The sequence below is a fragment of the Eleutherodactylus coqui genome, chromosome 2 (assembly GCF_035609145.1).
Source record: "Eleutherodactylus coqui strain aEleCoq1 chromosome 2, aEleCoq1.hap1, whole genome shotgun sequence".
Lineage (NCBI taxonomy): Eukaryota > Metazoa > Chordata > Amphibia > Anura > Eleutherodactylidae > Eleutherodactylus > Eleutherodactylus coqui.
Window position 1 is genome coordinate 25,222,048 of NC_089838.1, and position 14,680 is coordinate 25,236,727.

The 14,680-nt window shown below is 44.3% G+C and overlaps 1 protein-coding gene across 2 annotated transcripts in view; it reads left to right on the forward strand.

Moving 5' to 3' along the window:
• Positions 1–14,680, forward strand: part of ABTB3 (ankyrin repeat and BTB domain containing 3) — a 201,269-nt gene that overhangs the window by 89,262 nt on the left and 97,327 nt on the right. The gene's annotated exons all lie outside the window — the stretch shown is intronic.

A 14,680-nucleotide genomic window follows, 5' to 3' on the forward strand; every position in this document is an offset into this window, starting at 1 on the left:
ACCTGTTACCCGCGCCGGCAGCCGAACCTTTTCTTCCGAGCGGGCAGGTACTCGCTAAGGGCAATGCTCACTCGAGTAATTGTCCTTAGTGAGTATGCTCGCTCATCTCTAATGATTAACTCATAATAACTTCTGATCAGCTTTAAATTCTGGAAGAACCCATCAACAATTACACAGTAGTTGCCATTGTAATCACTTTAATGCATGGACATACCGGGTCCTCCAGAATGAGGGATTCTGTCTGTGGTTGCTCTCCTCTCTGACTAATATATAAGAATCCAGAATGGGGGATATCCTTATTATCTTACTATTTACTTATAGGATACTTCTAAACCAGGCAACCTATTTAAAGGTTACGGAAACATTTTGTGCATAAAAAATCAATACACACATATCTTACTCTTACTAAGGGTTGTTTTACACCTACGTGGGTGGTTCCGCTTTCCTGCTCTGTTCGGGAAGCAAGAAAGGGGAATCCCCATAGCAGAACGGCTGTCTTAGGATGGAACCAAAAAACTCAGTTGTCCAGCTTTTAGCAGGAAGAAAAAGCTCTGCATACAGCACTTTTTCTTCATGTATTTTCTGCCAGATCCACAATGGAACGTCCGACCGACGGTTCCGGTGCAGACATGAAACCGTCCTTGCAAAAAAATGATGCACTTACTTCCATTGCATTTTCCTTCTTATGCATTTGAAATGCAAGTGGTTTGCAGGCTTTCCTACATTCAAGTTTCAAGCTCAGGAGCATTCCCAGCACTGATCAGCTGGTCTCTATCACGAACTTGCACAAACTCAGCTCACTCTCCTCTCTCTTTCAGAGGCTGTGTAGCATAACCACACCCACTCAGTACTACACAGCTATCTCTCTGTCTATCTCATCCACCCCTGCACTGTCATACATTCCTCTATAATAGTTCTGTGGAAAGGCCGTGAATGCACATTTACAACAGGGGAGCAGGTCTGGGAAGGAATTGTCAGTTTACTCTCACAGAATTAGCCTTCCAGTCTGCAGTGCCTAGGAAAACAATACAGGCATAAAAATCAAACAATCAGGGCTCCCACCCACTGGCATTTTTTTCTCCATTACGCTGTGAGAGTAAGTGAAAAATCTCGCAGAGCAGTGCGAGAAAATCGCTGGGATATTGCTCCGACATCGCCAGTCTTTTCATTGGGGCAAGCGGCAGCAGCGCTAGCCCAATTGAAAAGATATGGAGAATGCCGCGGACTTCTGCCACAGCTGTGACAGCTGTCACAGCTGTGGCAGAAGTCCGCGGCATGCTATCCCATTGCTTTCAATGGGATCAGCACTGCTGCCGATCCCATTGAAAGCAGTGGTTTCTGACAAGCCCCGTAGAATGATTATCGGAGAAGGGCTTGAAATATAAGCCCTTCCCCGATAATCATCAAAAAGTGGTTAAAAAAAGAATAAAAAAATTACTCACCTCTCCGACGCTCAGACGCGTCCTCCAGCTGGCTCCCCGACACTGCTGTCCAGCACTTTCAACGGGCGGGGATTTAAAAATCCCCGCCTCCTGAAAGGGCTGTGCGGATTGGCTGAGGGCTCAGCCAATAGCAGCTAGTGCTTAGCTATTGGCTGAGCGCTCAGCCAATGGCAGATAGCTCTTAGCTATTCATTCATGAAGTCCGCGGCATTCTCCATATCTTTTCAATGGGGCTAGCGCTGCTGCCGCTGGCCCCATTGAAAAGACTGGCAATGTCGCAGCGATATCCCAGCGATTTTTGGGTATCTGCCGGCGTTTTTCTCGCACTGTGATGCAAGACTTTAACTTTAGAATCGCATCGCAGTGGAGAAAAAAACGCCAGTGGGTGGGAGCCCTCAGAAATGTTTTATGAAAACCAATTACAAAAAGTCTTCATTTCCAGAAACAAATTGATAGAAAAAAGCACAAAGTTGTACTTAGCCTTTAAAGTATAATTTCATGCTTTACATTTCCTTTTCAGCGGCCACTGCAAGAAAAATGCAGCGGTCGTTCCGATGAATGGGTGAACATATAATTCATGGTCAAGCTGAGCCTTCCAGAGCCGGATCCGTTCTTTACAGCTGTTCAGACAGGATATATGGGCAACATCAGTTCACGGCCGCATGCTGAATTTTAGAGTTGATGCCCTATTATTGAACATTTAGATAATAAAAGGAGGCACTCTGCACAAGAGGCCTGAAGGACTTTGTATTAAAATTAATGGGTACCTGAAAGCACTCACATTGTGAAGCTGGTTTGCAATATAACATTCATTTCCTATTTACTTTCCTCTCTGCAAATACATTTGTGGCTCTGAGCCTATAGAAATGCACAGTGCCTTATTAAGCCACAAATGTTGCTATAAGTCATTGTTGCAAGTTCCTGACATTCCGGCATTTCTCAAGCAATTGTTTCTTCATCTGTGCTTTTTAGATAGTTTACTATTGGAAATGTTGGGTCCCCTGAGACGTAACAATACCCATATGCTACAGGTTAACAGGTCAGACTGACTGAGGAAACAAGTAAATGTTCACATTTTTATGACAATGTGCCATAAATCAGACTTTTATTGTGTCTATGAGGCATACATTCTGCAACTTTTTGCTTCCTTCTCCAGTGACTACCTTTTAACCCTTTCCAATCCAATTTGTATCCTGGTTTTCCTAGGGGGCTTACTCTTTTTCTGCCGTTATACAACAGAGCTGTATGCTGGCTAAAGCCAGTACTGCATGAGGTGACACGTTGGATAGGCTCCGGCAGCAGAGAGGCTGGCAATATACAGTAAGAGAACCCCGACGGACGTCTTCCAACATCGGGGCTGTACAGCCTTAAATCATAATGTCTTCAGACGTCAGACAGTGGATTGGAAAGGGTTAATAACAAAGGTCTTAAATGCTGGACTATATTATCAATCTTTGAGTACTCATTTAGAGGCATTCAACAGAAGAGCATAGCTGGTGTCAGAGGTACTAACTGAGTGGGACCAATTTTAGGTAATGTCTTTTTGGTGCCGAATTCTTTAAAAAAAGTTGATTTTAAGAAAAAAATGCAATTAAATGGATATTCCAGCCAAAGACTTATATGCTATACATGTCTCTGGAGGAAGAAGGGTATCCCTTGACCATGACTTTGTAGTAGAAGATGTCCAGTGAGAGCCATTAGTAAGGTAAATGCTGGTCTGAATTGGCTTGCTACAAGTCTGTCCCATTTCCCTCTAATGTGGCGCCTTTAGGCCTCCATCCCACGAGCGTGACGGGCTCCGCCGCGTAATATTCCGCAGTGAAGCCCATCACGGCGCCCCCCAGAGACCCCATACTTACCAGCGGAAGATAGCGTGAAGACGCTTCCCCGCCCACCGCCGTCGCGTCATGTGACACACCCACCGCGTCACATGACGCGGCCGGCCGTGTCACGTGACGCGCCGGCCGCGTCATATGACGCGCGGCGGTAGGCGGGGAAGCGTTTTTTCACGCTATCTTCTGCTGGTTGCAGCGGGAGATAGCGTGAACGGACGGCTTCCATTGACTGCAATGGAAGCCGTCAGCGCGTACACCCGCAGCAAATAGAACATGCTGCGGGTGAGGACGGGAGATTTCGCGGTGCGTAATTCCGCGGTGGAATTACGCATCGTGAGCATTGAGCTGTTAGGTTCAATAGAACCTAATAGCAGGGGGCAACGCAGCGGATTTTTGCCGCGGATTTACGTGGCGTAAATCCGTTCGTGGGAAGGAGGCCTTAGTATAGTCTCATCCAAAGCTGAGGCTTTTGGTGGCACTACTCTTTATAATAAAACCTTGTGTATAATCAGATATGGCTAATACCCTCAATTATGCAGAAAATAACAGATCTATGAAGCATAATCATTTTCTGACCCCCCCCCCCCCATCCCTTCTATCCAATAAGCCAAAGTCGTAAGAGCTCGGAGAATTCTGAGGACTGAAGTTAATCCTGGCATGACTGTAAATTCAGACACTTTGCAATATTAGAGACGTTTATCTTGTACCAGCCTATAGGACAATGTCGCCCATTGTGCCCTTGATATTTCTATTACCCACGAGATAATATGTGGATTGCAGTAACGCGTCTTGTCTTTTTCTTCCGAACAGCAGGTTTCCACTAATCTTAATTAACTCATGCTAAAGCTATGCCAAAAGCAGCCAGATACATTTAGTAGAGGCAGAAGAAACCCAGTGTGTAAGATTTTGTCCTGGCATGAGATATTATAGGGGATTGTTGAGGTTCCTCTCCGACCTTTGCTGTTGGAAATGACCATTCCTGATGGCTAGAGCGCTTGTCCTCTCGTGTGCAAATTTATTTGCCATTCGGGGTCTTTTAAAACCCAAATCACAACCCCTATGGGCCATAAGATTATATAATTGGCACCTGTACTGATTCCAGCAGATCTGTCACCACGCTTGTGCCAAGAAGCCAAGGATCCAAGTTTCGTCTCGATGAATGTATCTAGATAATAGCGAGACAGGGGGAAAATAGTAAAAAGTATTTGCCGTTTATACAAAAGTAGCATAGTTAGACAGTACTTATGAGGAGCCGTGCTTCACGCTATGCCATAAATGGGGGAGGGGGTATACTTTTTAAAACTCCAAGGTTGGTCATACACAGTAGATCGGCTGAATCAGCCATTTTTGGCAAGGCCGACTGATCATCTGACTGGGGGAATGTCAGGGAAGATAAGGATTAGGCAGTTGGATTTCAACTGCCCAATCCTTTAAAGTGTCTGGCAGTGGTTTTCTATCCTCTCTACATTCGGAACATATGCACGCTCGGTCAAATCAAGTGTGCATGAGTATGGAGGGATTGGAACGGCTATCTAAAAAGTGTCGGAAGTAAGCAACAGGCATAGATAGGCAAGTGTCTCATTGTTAGAACAACAAGGGAGATGGAACAATACCTCTGCAGCGCCACCTATTGGAAGGCAGCATTCCTGCAAGTCAATGTTAGTCGTTATACAAGCCTTATAAGAATGAGTGGGAATTGAACGCCAAGCCAAATTCCATACACAGATAGCTGATTCGGGGTGTTTGCTCCCTCATCACTGTGCAGTAGGTTTCTGGCTTGGCTAGCAAGAGGCCTGGGATGTGGATCAGGAATGCTATCTTTTCTCCTTAGGGAGAGTACCTAATTTGCATATTACGCAGAGGAGCATGAATGGCCTTATAAGTCTCCTCACCCACTCACCTTCCGAGCCCTCTCCCTAAGGAGAAAAGATAGCGTTCCTGACCCATTGTTAGGACAGTCACTGATAGGCAGGTGTCTCACTAAGGTCTTCTTCTCATGGACATCCCACCGTGGGGTCCCAAAAATATCCTGTCATTAGAATGTGGCTGTAAGATTCATTAAACCATTTTCTTTGGCAACCTTAACTGGCAAAATATAGTCAGGACTATTCTTGGAAGGAGTTGGGGAGAAGTTGAGGAGGCGGTATATTTTTGTGACACATGAATGCATCCTGTTTGCCGTCATTCAGTCCTCCGCGTGTTTAAAATAAAATAGGTGGATGTCTTCCAGATAACAGTGATTAATAGAGAGATGTTACATTGCTGTTATAGATTGCTTTAGGAAGTACATAGATTATGAAACATTCTGTTCTTGGCTGATTTATTAGATTCTGCGTCTTACTTTTTATTACTAAAATCCGAAGAATGTTCTAGATTAATGCTGTGGAAAAGTGTCCGGGAAACACCTAAAAAAAAAAACAACCATTTTTTTGTTTCTAGTAAAGCTGGATCAACCAATATGGTTCGCATTACGGATCTCTCGAGGATCATCCATCAAGATTCCCATCAATAGCTCAGTGATCCACCATCCCAGGGCTTGATTACTATGAGATCTAATGCTCTGTGGCCTCCATAAATGTGAGGTTTCTATTGAAAGATTCACAATACTTGGTTTGAACATGCAAGATCTACTATCTGGGTTTGCGCTATCATGGCGTAGCACAGCGTCATCTTTCAGTCACATATAGCCCAATTATTTGGACATTGGAAGTGACATCAATTAATGTATTGTACTTTGGTATTATTTGGATACTGCTTAGCACCGTTCCTTTTACCCTTTACGGTAACTAAAAACTACAGTGATCGTGCAATAATTTGTAATGTTTTCTAGCTTTATCATTTTCATTTCTTACATGTAGACTTATTTTCTTAAGCTAGTCTCCATTCCTTCTTTTAAAAAAGGCTCCTTCCAAGGGTTGTGAAATCAGCAGATATAGATCAACACTGGTTTGACTTTAAGCCAAATGCAGAGACAACCCCTGAGGAACCCTGGTCATCACCCTGTCTGACCTCTGAAGACATTATGATTTAAGGCTGTACAGCTCCGATGTTGGAAGACATCCATCGGGGGTTCTCTTACTCTATATTGCCAGCCTCTCTGCTGTCGGAGCCTATCCAACGTGTCACCTCATGCAGTACTGGCTTTAGTCAGCATATAGTGCTGTTTAACGGCAGAAAAAGAGTAAGCCCCCTAGGAAAACCAGGATACAAATTGGATTGGAAAGGGTTAACCCACCAGTTGGGATGTGGGCTTCGCTGCAGGGTACCTAGGTCATTACTCAGCAAGAGGTACTAGTAATGTGACAGCTGATGCTAATATAGTTGGGATATCGGAAGATGTGAATAGAGGTGTAGTCAGACAATCCGAATCAGGATAAGCAGTGTACCTTCAGGACGAGGAATAAGCCAGATTTCAGGATACACAGAGCAGGTTCACAACAGGCCAGAGGTCAGGGCAAGGAGCAGACTTAAGTGTGGTCAATATAACAAGTCGAGTTCAGGAATGGAGACAGGAAAGTAGTCAGAAATAGGCAAAGACCGAGGAATCGGAACACACTAGATAGTAACTTAAGAAAGGCCCAAAAAATCGGGCACTCTACTTAGGGGAGGGTGCCTGATATAGCCATTGTCACCTTGTGATGGGCAAGGGAAAACATTCCAAGGTGCACTGTGGCCCTTTAAGAGCACAGGCGAGTGCATGTGCGCCTTTTGGGCTTTCGCCCGAAACTGTGCAGACACCGGGGCAAGGTGTCTGCTGGAGAAAGGGACAGAATATGCACTGTGCCCAACAAGAGAGGTAAACTACTGATCATGGCTTAAAAATGTAGCAGGTTTTGTCCAGGGACTTTCACAGATCTTGCTTCCTCCACTCTTCAATCTCTCTACCCTTATACAAGATTGTGTTCCCCTTGTGTACTATCTTTCTTGGCATAGAAGGCACAGAGTTAAAGAATTTTTTAGAACTTAAAGGGGCTCTGTCATAAGAAAAAAAAAATTCTTTACTTACCTATTCCTCCTCCGTCAGTCTTCTTACAAGATATTCTCCTCGCCGATCCTCTCCTGGCTCCTCCAGTCCCCTGGGTCACCTCACCTCCAGCCGGCCGGATCCTCGTCTTCCTGTGACAAAGCGTACATTGTCAGCATTCTGCTTCCTGCAGGTCAGTCTACCCAGTCACTAGTAACGTAGCGTTCACTGCCTACCAGGGAATGCCGAATCCTATGCCGGGCTATTGCCGAGACTGTGCATGCACGCTGTCTTGCTGTGAGTGTTCATATACTATTGCCACGAGACATCATGCATGCACAGTTGTGGCAATAGGATTCGGCATTCCCTGCTAGGCAGTGAACACTACGTCACTAGTGACATAGATTACACTAACCTGCAGGAAGGAGACTGCCGAGAATGGACACTACATCAGGGAAGATGAGGATCCGACCGGCAGGAGGTGACGTGACCCGGGGACTGCAAGAGCCAGGGGAAGATTGGTGAGGAGAAGATGCGGTAAGAAGACTGCCTGGGGAGAAATAGGGTTTTTTTGAGTGATGGAACCCCTTTAAATGCTGATGACCTATCCTTATTTGGGATACGACTCCCGGCACCCATAACAATGAGGAATTTGAAGAGACCACTGCACTTGAGGGAGCATTTTGGCTTTGTCATGTTCTTTGGTCACATATGCTTTCTTCAGCTCAGTGAACAGGACTCAGCTACAATACCAGGCACAGCCACTATGCAATGTATAGCGCTGTGCCTGGTCTACAAACCTTTCAAACAGCTGATCACCATTGGGGCTGGGAGCCTGACTCACCCTATCTAATAAGGATGACCTATCCTAAGGACAGGGCAACATTTAAGTGCTGGAGAGCCCCTTTTATTCGTTCACTAAGGAGAAAAGGTGGAGGAGTCAACCAAACCCTTGTGTCAAATTAGAATTTTATTAGAGACCAAGCCCTTCAAAGCTTCTTTTTGCTAAACTAGATGTTTGCTTTGAAAGTCCCAGCGTGTGACCCTTCTTATGTCGGAGCAGTCCCATTCATGGTTGTCATCTAGTGTTTAGTATTATATCCTCATTCTTATACTGTTTTGTCAAATGTTTGATAATAGACCGTGGAAGAGTATTTTAAAAGGGATTATAGTGAACTCCTATAGAATAATATATATCATGTGGCTATGCGTCAAAGCCTTGTTACTTTGTGTTATTTTATAGATCTTTAGGAAACACCAAGTCCTTTGTAGTAGAGGTTTCGATTACAAGTAGAGATGAGCGAGCCTACTCGGTAAGGCAGTTACTCAAGCGAGCATCGCTCTTCTCGAGTAACTGCTTAGTGATCCGAGCAGGCTCGGGTGGGCTGCAGGGGGTGGGGAGCGGAGCGGAGCAGAAGGAAGAGTGAGAGGAATCTCTCTCTCTCTTCCCCCCGCTCCCCCCCCGCAGCTAACCCGAGCCTGCTCGGATTACTAAGCAGTTACTTAAGAAGAGCAATGCTCGCTCGAGTAACTGCCTTACCGAGTAGGCTCACTCATCTCTAATTACAAGCCTTTTCAATTACAATAATCTGGTAATAGGGATAATCTGAGTTTCTGGATTATTGGATGATTGTTAACCAATTAATTAAAAAGATATCAAATAACAAGAATAAAAAATGAGTAAATTAAAGTAGTATTTCCAACTTGGACATTTATGCCTCGCCTGGCAATCAGCTGCAATTTGTGTAGAAATTTGGTCGTAAATTTCCAATTTTCCTGCATATGGTAAATTAACCCTTTGCAATCCAATTTTGGATTCAGGGTTTCCTAGGGGGTTTTCTCTTTCTCTGCCATTTTACAATGGTGCCATCTGCTGGCCAGAGCCAGTACTGCAGTATGTGACATGCCGGAGAGGCCCCCCGACAACACAGCGGGCAGTCATATACAGTAAGAATACCCTGCCGGATGTCTAAAGACATCGGAGCTGTACAGGCTTCAATCAGAATGTTGGAAGACGGCAGACAGTGGATTGGAAAGGGTTAATTATTACACAGATCCTATTCAAACGAATGGATTTTATTTAACCCAAAGTTATCCGAATAAAAATGGATGTCGTATTACATATGGATGTCGAAGAGGGGATCCCAAGTATATTCCAGCTCTTGTTGATTCAGCCCAATCATGGTCACTCATTAAAGCAAACCTTCTCGTCCCAGGGCAAAATGTATCCAGGCAGTTCTAGTATAATATATAGTACCTGGTGCCACCCTTTTCCCAGGACAGCTGCTGATCTGCCTGTTCCTTTGGTCCAATCTTCATATACCTAAGATGGTAGTAGTGTTTATTAGACTTCTGTCAGTGCATCAGTAGTCTAAGACATCACACGCTGCTCTGATTGGCCAGTGCTATTCACATGAGCAGCACTGGCCAATTGGGAAGCAGCATGCATTGTCTGATTACCGGAGCACCTTGTCCATGTTGCAAGAAGGGACTCAGAACTGCCAGATCAGCGGCCAAACTGTGAGAAGGAGGACACCAGATAATACAATTGCCCTCTCCAGTCAAAGGCAAATTGTGCCCCGGGAGCACAGGGTTGATTTTATTTACATGGCTCCTAGTAATGTCATATTTCTACAGTGACGGCTTGGCTCTTTGCTGTTTCTCCAGGTATAACAGTTGACCACCTGCTGGATCGGCAGCAATCAATTGATCACCAGTTAGCCCTCAATTAGAGCTTTGCAGCATAGGAAGTATATAACCGTGACCCAATGGCATGATGCACAACACTGACCATGATCTTCCTGTTCTTGCTTGCATGTGTGACTGCTTGTATTTTCCGTCTCTTCTGTATCATTTACATTGAACCTTTTTTTCCCCCCATTATTGTGCTTACGCTCGGCTTAGTGCTTGCACACAGGCGGTTCACATGTAAGCAGCTATGTTATGTAATCAGCATTGTGGATAAACATTGATTCATGTCGCACTGTGAAGTGGAGAAATTCCTTTCGTCTTGATTTAAGTAGGATGTGGTTTTAACTCCTTCTGGGCCTCCTCAGAAAAACTCCCTTCCTGATTTCCCAGAGCATTCTCCCAGGCGGTGTGCTGGGCTCCGTCAGCATCAAGTAGAGCTCCACTTCTGGACATTAGGGAGCCTTAGGGAGCGTGTGACCTGTTTCTAAAGGAGGGGGCGCTGTTCCTTATGCCCTTTGCAGGGATAGCTTGCACCGTCACTCCTGCCGGAAACAATGAAATGACAGCTGACATGCTGCAGCTACATTCACTAGTTTGACTTGACCTTGTTCATTAGGTGCTTTGGGGCGCTATATGGCATTCCATATGGAAAGCTTGGCTCAGCTCATATAAGCCCTCATGGCTGTATTATGGATCTATGTTATATGAGTGCGTAATACAGCGCTAATACCCTGTTTCCCTGAAAATAAGACATAGCATGATTTTCCAGAATTTTTTAGGATGCAAAATGATTTTTCAGGCTTTTTGAGGATGCTTGAAATATAAGGACTACTCCAAAATTAAGCCCTGCTAACAGTTAATTTAAAAAGTCAATTTAAATAGTGTCCAGGCAGCTATACATGTAAAAAAAAGTTAAACCTTTTTGAACAAAAATTAATATAAGACACTGTCTTATTTTCGGGAAAACCCGGTAGCTCGCTGTACTGTTACCTACTGCAGGTCATTCTGTCCTAAAAGCAATGGAGGCATTGCCTAGGGTTTGTAATAAGGACCAATAAAGGCCTGAAGTTAAATGTACTATAATGAGGAGAAACCTTATTGGGTCTGGTTGTGTTCACTGGTTTCACATAGTATGACATCTGTAAAAAGCAGTAATCTTAGGGGTTGTCTGAGATAAGCAAGTTCCCCATGGGCGCTTTAGGCCTCCTTGCAGCCGCTTGTTTAGAGGCTGCAGCAGCCTGTATACAGAACATCACAGGATGCTGCAGCCAATGACAGAGCTCAGCGATCAGTGTCATTAGCTGCAGTAGCCTGTGATGTCTTGCAGCTGCTGCAGCTTGTAAACACTATGTCAAGGGGCAGACCTGGAGCCGCCAGGGGACTTGCAGGAAGAGGTTGGGGGGGGGGGGGGAGGTTTAGAGGGTCTGTAATAGTGACGAGTTACCATTAACAGTGAAGCCTGGGGGGAATCTTTTATTAGCAGCAACTCTCAGTTACGTCTAATTAATCCTTTTTTGTAATCGACTATTCACATTACTATTATAAGAGTACAATGGAAAAGATTGATGAAAACTGGTGCAGAGGAAACCTATTTGATTATCATGGAATATTCTTCTTTTCCATTGCACTTGTGCTGCGTTCTGGTATCTTAAAAGGGGTGGCAAGGAATGCCACAAATGGCCGCCATCCATGCAGCCTGTGGAAATCCATGTGGACAGGAGAATATTTATGTAGAGTGGCAGAGGAAGTGGGCAGGATGGGGCAGAGCTAAGGGTGAAGCCTAATGCCAGACTGTTAGTTCCCGTCAGGCTTACTATACATTGTAGGGCTAGGCTCCGCCCCCCTCACCTGTGGACCTGCCCTTCTTCCAGGCTGCACGGACAGCGGACATTTTTTGGCATGCCTGGACAACCCCTTTGAAGAGGATCTGTCAGCTATTCTGACTTGTCTATTTTACTGAATCCCTGAAATATAACAATTCAGGAATGCCTTTTCTTACCAATCCGCCATTTCTCTGTTATTTTTCCTGGACATTTTTGAATAAACTGACAACTAGGTGTTAGCATCTCCAGGAGGAATAACAGAGGAACAGCAAAACATAAGAGTTCTAGCAGAGCAGACAGGTCCTCTTTAAAAATAGATGAAGTGATGTTCAGTTCCTGGAGGCTATACCGTACAAGAAGAAAAAATCCATTAGTTGGGCGTCTGGACTATTAGATTTTACAAAATGTAGAGAAAATTAATTTTGCATATTGATTGCTGTGACTTCAGATCTGTAAATTACACCATTTAGTTAAAAGGGGTCAGAGGTCCTCTATGATTGAATAAATATGGTACATTTAGTGTTTTATATGCAGTTAGCTCATACCAGTGACCCTATAGGGAAGATACTTACACAGCTCTCAATGGACATATGCCATGTACCCTGCTTATAGAGCAGCCCAAATGGACACACATATTAACTAGATGTCTGAGAACTCGTTATTATATATGGTGCTATGTGCCCAAATGTGTTGCAACCCATAATAACCAACCACACATTTGCATACAGTTGCAAGAAAAAGTAAGTGAACCCTTTGGAATTACCTGGATTTCTGCATTGATTACTAATAAAATGTGGCCTGATCGTTCTCTAAGTCAAAAGTATAAAAACAAACGAACTACTAAAACACAAGCAGTTGTACTACACCGTTCATGTCTTTTATTGGTCCTTTTCAGTAAACATTCCCAGTGCAGAAAGAAAATGTGAGTCCTTGAATCTTTAATAATCCGTAGATCCCATTTAGAAGCAATTGCCTCCACCAAATGTTTCCTATAGCTGCAAATAAGATTTGCACAATGTTGGCAAGAAATTTTCGGCCATTCATTTCTGCAAATGTGTGTCAATCTATCAATATTTCTGGGATGCCTTGCATGCACAGCCCTCTTAATGTCATGCCACAACATCTCGACAGAGTTAAGATTGGGACTCTGACTTGGCTATTTCAAAACATAAATCTTCTTTTTTGTCCCTTCCTTACTTATAACTCTTGTATTCTAATGATGGGTTGATGTACATCTTCGTTTTCAGCAGTGCTTTTGCAGCCTTTTCCAGCCTCATGCATCTCTATAATACAACTTCTGAAAGTTGTTTGCATTGAGGTATAGGTAACATTAACCAATCTTTCTTGAGAACAGATTTGTCAGTAACCGGGCTTTGTGTTCCTTTATTTAATGGGCAAAGCGCCTATGAAACCCATACTTCCAATTTCAACTCTGCAATTGAAACACGTTCCGCTAATTAGCTCTTGGATAAGCTAGTAACACCGAGATCCACATACTTCTTCCTCCTGCACTTCGGATGTTTACGCAATAAGCTCAATAAAAGTCATTCTGTTTTAGTACTTTTTAGCACGATTAGTGTGGCACTTTCAACACTGCGCCAATTATAGTACAACGCTCCTATTTTCAATGGGACCGCTCACACAGGTGCAGACAACGCTACGATTTTTAGGCTTTTCAGTGTTTTTAAACGCTGTGCGTGGGCCGTTGAATAGGATGGGCAGAGCTTTTAGCGGCACAACTTGGTTCCACCATAGGTACACTACATGAAAAAAAAGCAATACTCAGCTAGCAGGCGCCGTCCGGGTCCCTCCGGCTGCTCCCCGGCGTTCCTGCAGGTTTCCTTGCAGTTGTCAGCACTAATAGAGCATCTCTTGCTGGTCACGAGCATTTAAAACCCCGCCTCTAGCAAGAGATTGCTCTCCTTGGTTCTTGAATACTGACTCAGCCAATCACAGCCAGCGCTCGATGAACCAGTCAAAGCCATTCAATGAATTGGTTTGATTGGTGTATCGAGTGCTGGCTCTGATTGGCTGAGCCAGACCTCGAGAACCAATCAGAGCAATCTCTTGCTGGAGTCGGGGTTTTCAATACCCATTGCTAGCAAGAGATGCTATGTTGACACTGAAACCTGCAGGAAGGATGGAGAACAGCGGGAGGGACCTTGATGGCGCCTGCTACATGAGTATTGCTTTTTTTTCAGCTTTCTTGGCTGCATTATTAGCTGTGTCTTATACTAGACAACATCTTATGCAGAAATCCAGGTAAATCCAAAGAGTTCACTTACTTTTTCCTGCAACTTCCTTTTTGCATAACTTTTAGCTCCTAAACTGGTTGCTTTGGGCTGCAGCACACTTTTGCACATTGCACCACGATATATACCCACCCATATAGCATGGGAGCTGCTTCATGTGTACCTTGGTAAGGACAATCTTTTAGTACCATAATATTCTCAAGGAGCCTACAGGTACAGTATAGCAGAACTGGGTTTGTTATATGTAGCAGGGTTGAGTTTTTCATGCTTCTAAGTAACCCTACTCAACCTTAACCCATGGAGCTTATAATATCTAGTAATACATCCAAACAGGGGTGTAACTAAAGGCTCAGGATGCAAAAGGTGAGCTGGGGCCCCCCTCTCTATCTGTATCTGTACCCGTACCCATACCTAAACCATGCTGCACAGAGGCATAACTTGAAGCTTCTGAGCCCCAATGCAAAACCTGTAACAGGGCCCCCAACTATAATGCTTTATTCATAGTACTGGGCTCCCTATATGGAGAAGAGAGGCCTTATGGGCCCCCTAAGGCTCCTCGGCCCGGGTGCAACCGCATCCCCTGCATCCTCTATAGTTACGCCCCTGTATCCAAAATGTGTTACATGACAAATTCAGCTCTGCTACATGTGCATAGCCCATATTAACTAATGTG